This window comes from Cebidichthys violaceus, unplaced genomic scaffold (assembly GCF_023349555.1).
Source record: "Cebidichthys violaceus isolate CVI_PGR_0920_01 unplaced genomic scaffold, fCebVio1.0.p SCAF_9, whole genome shotgun sequence".
Taxonomy (NCBI): Eukaryota; Metazoa; Chordata; class Actinopteri; order Perciformes; family Stichaeidae; genus Cebidichthys; species Cebidichthys violaceus.
Window position 1 is genome coordinate 4581536 of NW_027176975.1, and position 7469 is coordinate 4589004.

Here is a 7469-nt window from a genome sequence, read left to right on the forward strand (position 1 = left end):
TCTTTTATCCCTCTCTTATTTGCATCCTGATGAAAATGCATGAGGGATGGGGCGAAGCAGGATGAGGGGTTTAAGGTGGATAAAGCCCGTCTGAGACAGAGGGAACAGTTTGTATCCAGTTGTAAGAAATTTGAAACACTATTTTATGACACGGTTGTATAACACCAGCAGAAGGCGTCTTTGATAAACTCATGAATACGCTTTTCCCTACCCCCATCTCGCTCGTATGAAACGCAACCCAAAAAAAAAAAAAAAAAAAGAATCAATGGATTAGTCTAGGCCCCGATAGATGCAGCCATGAATCTGTTATTCCATGTATTTGTGCAGCACTTTGTGTACCGTGCTGGGCCGCTCTCTAGTTAACATATATCCGTGTTAGTGACAGTCAAAGCATGCGACAGTGGTGCTGTGGTCCAGACTCACCGTCCCACTCCATCGGTATGCTGCCCTCGGTATACTCATATTCTGTAGGATTGGCTGCCTCTACCAGCCGCTTGGCACGGACCAGCCTGCCTGGAAAACACAAAAAAGAAAAAAAATGAAGAAAAAAAAGTAGAGAAAGAGAGGAGCAAGAGATGCTCAACGGCGATGCATACGAAACGCAAAAAGGAAAACACAAACAAACACAAAGGGGCGCCGGGCGCAAGGCTCTCAGTCTCCCGCTCCGCACACAGGCACGTGAGACGCAGACAGACGCACAGACACGCAAATACACAGAGGGATGACAGCACTGTGACAGGCCATGGATGATTACCTCGCGGCCCTCGGGCCCTTCTCCTCAGATCTCGCTGAGTGGCTCCAAATCTGGGCTAAGCCTTTATGCAAATCAGCCTTCCCTTTAACCCAACCAACCACAGGCCCCCCCCCCCTCTCACTCGCAGCCTCTTCCAATCGCGGCGCTCTGGCTAACAATGCCCTCCAAAAAATCAACATCAAGCCGAGCCGGAGACAAAAGAGGTCAGATATCACAGAGAACAGGAGAGGCACGAGCCGCGTGGAATATTAAGTGCTCCTCTCCCTATCTGTATACAGCACGACGCTCGCTAGCAGCAAGGCCACCGCCAATTATTTTTTTGGTCGAATCTGCTGATTAGACAAGTTTCGGCTGGCACACAATGACACGGAGATGGAGGTAGATGGGACAGGGGGACGGGGGGGGGGACGGGGGGGGGATGGAGAGAGAGATAGAGACAGAATAAGGGGGGAGCGAGAGAATTAAGAAAGAGCCGGTCGCGTTGTGTCTTTATACAGTGTTCTCTAATAACAAGTGTTTCCATAGTCTCTCCTCGCAGGTAGCCGGATGTCTGTGCATCGCTCCCATCCCTCGAAGAAATGATGAGGCAAGGAAGGAGGGGGTAGAAGGAGGGAGAGAGGGAGGGGGAGAGAGAGAGAGAGAGAGAGAGAGAGAGAGAGAGAGAGAGAGAGAGAGAGAGAGAGAGAGAGAGAGAGAGAGGGAGTGATGATGCATGGCAAACATGGCTCGGAGAAGAGAAATGGATGGGCAAGGAAAACAACACGCTCCAAAACACAGACAATCTGTCAGGATTCCATCACCGTTCCTCCGCAGCTGACTGGACACGGACAAATGGAGGCAACCACCTCCATGCACACGGCAGACTGATGGCCTTAATGTTTACTTCAGCCATAACAGATAGCCGTGGCGCTGGGACGGATGAAGGATGGCACTGTGGCTGAGCGAGCGCGTGCGGGAAGGCCGCGCTCGCTCGTTGCCTTCATCCCAAAAGTTGAACTGTTTTTCTCCCCCCCCGTGAAGACAAACACGTTTGTTCACGCATGTGCTGCTCTGTGATCACGCCCTGTGAGCAGGATTCTCCTTCCCGTACTTTATCCAGCCTATATAGTAATCAGGTCAGCTAATTAGGCTATTGCTTTGGTTTTTGCGTTGGCTCCCACTAGATTGTCACTATAGGGCTTCACAGGCTCCAGCTCTGCAGCTTCACTTTTCTTATATCCAGTGTCCTCTCACCTCATCCGCCAAGCTGGCCCGGCATCGTGAAAAACACATCCTGTGATCCCCACATTTGTTTACATGTGTGCCTTAAAAGGCCTTCTGAGAAAGAAAGGCCTTTTAAGAACCCCCCCCCCCCCCCCCCCCCCCCGCATGGTAGCAGAACAAAAATAACTACCAGCAAACAAAAGGCTGCGTTCTCTAGGCAATACTCACAAATACGTTTAACAGGTATGCTAATTATGAGACAGATCCTATCCGTATTTGCATTGGCGGGGGTGGCAACAGACGGAAATGGTACAATTATGATACAGTCCCCACAAGCAATGTGCTTAACTACAGCTAATGCCTAACTAATAAGCATAAAGAGAGGCACCCACTTTTTCCTCTGTTACTATCTCTCCGCTAAGTTGCCCCCCCCCCCCTCTCTCTCTGCCACACTCCAACATGGCTCTCCACTTGTCTTGTTGCTTTTGCAGCATGACTAAACCCCTTCCACCACGGCTTTTATCCCTGGATTTGAATAACAAATACAGTATGTACATGTATTTATGAAACACGGCTGATCCTCCCACCACATACACATTGGGAGGAGACTTGTCGGTCTGATCGGGGGGGGGGGGGGGGAATCTTGCTCTCTTGGTAATCTCTGAGCCGGGACACATAGGCCAAGGCTATGAACCGTACCGCTCGACAAGTAAAACTAGAAAAGTTCAAAAGGAACGCGCCACTTCTTCCCGATCGCATTATCTCACATGAGCTGATGGAATAATTAGTGAACAAATGGGAAAGATGAAGGATATAACAAGCAACAACCCTACTTGTGGACGCTGGCGTCGTTAAAGAATGGATTTGCTCACGTAACGTAGCATAACAGAATTGGCCTGGCACATTGTTTGCATAGTGAATTCTGAGCTCAGGGGGCTGCCTGCAACAGCAACAATTACTGTCATTACTAATTAATACTTTTTTTTTTTTTTGGCCCAAAGTCTTATCTTAAAAGTTACTTAATTTTTTTGATCCAGTCAAAAAATAATAATATAAATACAATTTTAAATTTAAAAAAGACAACCAACTATTTATATATTATTTTTTAAATTCAAATGTTAAAAATAATGAAAAATATCCGAGGAGTTGAACATTTGCTTCTGTCTGCCTAACATTTTATAGAAATGACCACCCAAAAAAAATGGCTTCATTAACAATATTTAACCAGTAAGTTTTGTATTTTTAAAAATATCAGTCGAGATTATCTGATTATCAATACAACGAGTAACTGAATTATATAATCCTCAATGTAAGCTTCATATAGTCTGTACTTTAAGATCTGTCAGACAGTCAGCACATTGGGTGTAAGCTATCTTTCTGCTTCACAGTTCAGGCCTCAGAGAGTCAGAGGGAAGGAGAGAGAGAGAGTCAGGGGGAGAGAGAGAGAGAGAGAGAGAGAGAGAGAGGAGAGAGAGAGAGAGAGAGAGAGAGAGAGAGAGTCAGGGGGAGAGAGAGAGAAAGAGAGAGAGAGAGAGAGAGAGAGAGAGAGAGAGAGAGTCAGGGGGAGAGAGAGAGAGAGAGAGAGAGAGAGAGAGAGGAGAGAGAGAGAGAGAGAGAGAGAGAGAGGAGAGAGAGAGAGAGAGAGAGAGAGAGTGAGAGAGAGGTGTTAGGAGCTCTCGATCTCAGCGGACCCCTTTGTGACAGGTCTGCCTTCTCATCACTCACTAGGGGAAACCTACTTACCAGTCACACACACACACACACACACACACACACACACAAACAACCAACACACACACAGACACACACACAACAAACAAACAAACCAACCAACACACACACACACACACACACACACACACACACACACTGGCTAGAGAGCAGGCAGATTAACCTGAGGGACAGGAGCGAGGACGCTGCCTCTTACCGTGAAGGACAAACGCAGCACTGCGTTGGAGAGGGGGAGGGGGCCAGCGGCAGGAGGAACGAAATCCCACCGCATAAATATTCATGAGCCATCTCACCTGTCTGAGCGCGACTCATCTGTGAGCCCGGCTGTGGAACCAGGGGGGAGGAGGAGGGGCGAGGGGAAGGGAGGAGACGGGTGAGGGGGTTGCCTTGGCAGCCGGGTCGGGAGCCAATCAAACAGCAGGTACGCCTACCCTTCCCGTTCGTTAGAATAAGACGTGATGTGCGCCGAGGGTTGCTCTTTGAACCCTGAACACACCCCGCTAAACTCCATCACCTGCTTCAACACACACACACACACACACACAACACACACACACACACACACACACACACACACACACACACACACACACAAAACCCCCGACTTCACACATCAGCTCCCAGGTGAGTGCTGCTGGGGGCGACCTGAGAGGTTTTTCACCTCCACAATGTCATTCTGGAGCGCCTTGTGCCGTCTCTCTCTCGCTGTGTGCCTTTCTCCTGCACTCCTGCCTTTGATTACGGAAGCAGATGTCAGGGGAGCGCGCTTCCATCGGCAACATCCGGGTCTACGGAGAGCCCTAAAAACTCAAAGACAGGAACCAAACAGAATGAGCTCTCTGCATCCGACTCCGGAGCGGTGGACCTACGTCTCGTGCTCCTCGTCATCAACCCCCGACGACTATCCTGCAACGACAACAACAACAACAAAAAAAAAACACCACCACGCTCTCTCGTCTCTGAACAGATTGCAAGGCAGACAAAAGCTCCCGCTTGCATCTCGGGCTCCCTCTCAATAGACAACGGGGCATCTTCAGGGCTGCGGCGGCGGATGAGCAGCGAGTTTTAGGCCTGACAACTGTGGCGGAACCAAAAGCAGTGTTGGAGCAGCGAGCCCATCGGCCTGCTTTGAGCCAAGTTTATTCCTCTCCAGCTGAGCTGTCTGCTGGAGAGGAACCGGGGGACCAATACCTGCATGGTAATGGACAGCTTTATGAAGATGGAGTGATCCGATAAGCATCAGCGATACAAGGGCAACCAGGTACCAATACTTTCTCTCTCTCTCTCTCTCTCTCTCTCCTCTCTCTCTCTCTCTCTCTCTCTCTCTCTCTGTGTGTTTTCCCCTGGAAAAAAAGATGGAGGGGATGTGTGAGGCCCGTAACCATGGTTACCCATTAGCCCTGAACCTAGTGACGCGGGATGAGGTTTAGAGGGAAAAGGCCAGCCGTTGTTTTGCATCGGTTCTGGTGAAAGGAGGAGCTTATAGGCGTAAAGTAGGCCTGCTGTTGCTGCTGCTGCTGTTCGACTTTTTTTATTTTTTACTCAGCCCTCATTCTGTTTGTCCCTGTTGCTGTCGATCCCGCTGAGGTTTGAGCGACTCACGGCAGAACAGAGGAGAATAATTCATATAAAAAGCAATAACACGCTGAAAAGAATACTCTTGATTTCCCCCGTGTGTTACTTTTAACTAAACGCGGGCGCACTTGAGGGCGGAAGGGACACTTTACCCCCTTCCACTTAAGACCACCCATCCTCTTGAAGTCTGTCCTCTGCCCGACGGGTGATAGAAAAGGGCCACGGCGAGCCAGGAAGTCAGCGTCCTTTGTGAGGCTGTGGAGCGTTGTGGACCCCCCCCGTCTCCTCTGAGGCCCATAAGTGTGATGTCCATACACCAAGCTGTCCACCCCTTTCTATTCACCTCCATCACTCTCATCCAACCCCCTTCCTTTTCCTTCCATTGCACCTCCAGTCCCCCCAACCACACCATACACTCTTCCTCCATTAACCTACCTCCACCTTCCCTCTCTCCCCCTCTATCTGTCTGCCTGTTCCACCCACTCATTTCACCCTCTTTCTGCCAGAAACCCTCCTTTCACTTCCACTCTCTCCATTCTTCCCCCCTACTCTATAATTTCACCCCGTATGTCAGCATCCCCCTTGTTCTTTGTCACTCACTTTCTATACCCCACCCTCTGTGAATCTCCCTCGGCCTTATCTCGCCTCCCTTACTCCTTGCCTTATTTCTCTCTGCCTGTCTGCTTTATTAAAATATTCTGAATTGAATAAGCAGCGGCAGGCTCCGGGAGATGTCCGCTTTTGGGTCGGTCCGTCTGTCAGTCTTTCTGGCTGAGTTTCTGACGGACAAGGAGCCCCGAGGTGTCAAAACATCTCGTCGGCCATCTGACCAGAGAGAGAGAGAGAGAGAGAGAGAGAGAGGAGAGAGAGAGAGAGAGGAGAGAGAGAGAGAGAGAAAGAGAGGAATGAGAGAGAGAGGAATGAGAGAGAGGAATGAGAGAGAGAGAGAGAGAGGAATGAGAGAGAGAGAGAGAGATAGAGAGAGGAATGAGAGAGAGAGAGAGAGGAATGAGAGAGAGAGAGAGAGATAGAGAGAGGAATGAGAGAGAGAGAGAGAGAGATAGAGAGAGGAATGAGAGAGAGAGGAATGAGAAAGAGGAAAGAGAGAGAGAGAGGAATGAGAGAGAGAGAGAGGAATGAGAGAGAGAGAGAGAGAGAGAGAGAGAGAGAGAGAGAGAGAGAGAGAGAGAGAGAGAGAGAGAGAGAGAGAGAGAGAGAGAGAGGAATGAGAGCGAGAGAGAGGAATGGGAAGAGAGGAATGAGAGAGAGAGGAATGGGGGAGAGAGAGAGAGAGAGAGAGGAATGGGAGAGAGGAATGAGAGAGAGAGGAATGGGAGAGAGAGAGAGAGAGAGAGGAATGAAGAGAGAGAGAGAGAGCGAGAGAGAGAGAGGAATGGGAGAGAGGAATGAGAGAGAGAGAGGAATGGGAGAGAGAGAGAGAGACGAGAGAGAGAGAGAGAGAGAGAGAGAGAGAGAGAGAGAGAGAGAGAGAGAGAGAGAGAGAGAGAGAGAGAGAGACACACCGGACAGTGAATCACATCTACGCCAAATGAAAAAAAGAAAAATAATCGGATTCATTTGTTGTCTTCCTTCTGTTGGCGTCATCGACCGCATTGAACTAAAAGTGAGCCGGCTGACATATAGAGACAGGTCTACTGTAGATATGCAGTGTTGCAATAGACCCGCACGGTTGCTTGAACTGCTGATGTTGGAGCTGGGCCCATTTGGGATCCTCCACCATAAGAAATAAATGTGCCTGTTTCTCATTTTCGGCATCTATCTTTTCAAATGCCTTTTTAATGAAGTAGTTAAGCCACTCCATAATGCTCCACCACATGCACATACAAACACACACACACACACTTGGCAAACAGCATAAAGCAAGATGAGCTAAACCCACTTGCTTTCCCCCTATAATGATTAAACAACCTTCATTTAAACCCCGTGCATTGCAAAGCTGCTGATCAATTAACGTGATTTACTGCGGCGGCGCCGGACGTAGCCGCTCCATCGTGAACACCGACTGGGTGTCCTACAGTAGGATAGACCTTCCTTCATCACACCCTGGGGATGACTTGTGGCAGGATAAACAGCCATTTGGACCCTCGTCTCTCTCCTCTGTGACTCTTTCCATGGAAATATGCGGCTTGAATCAACGCTCTGATGACACACAGCCATCTGTTGTTGTGTTAAGTGTGTTTGGGCA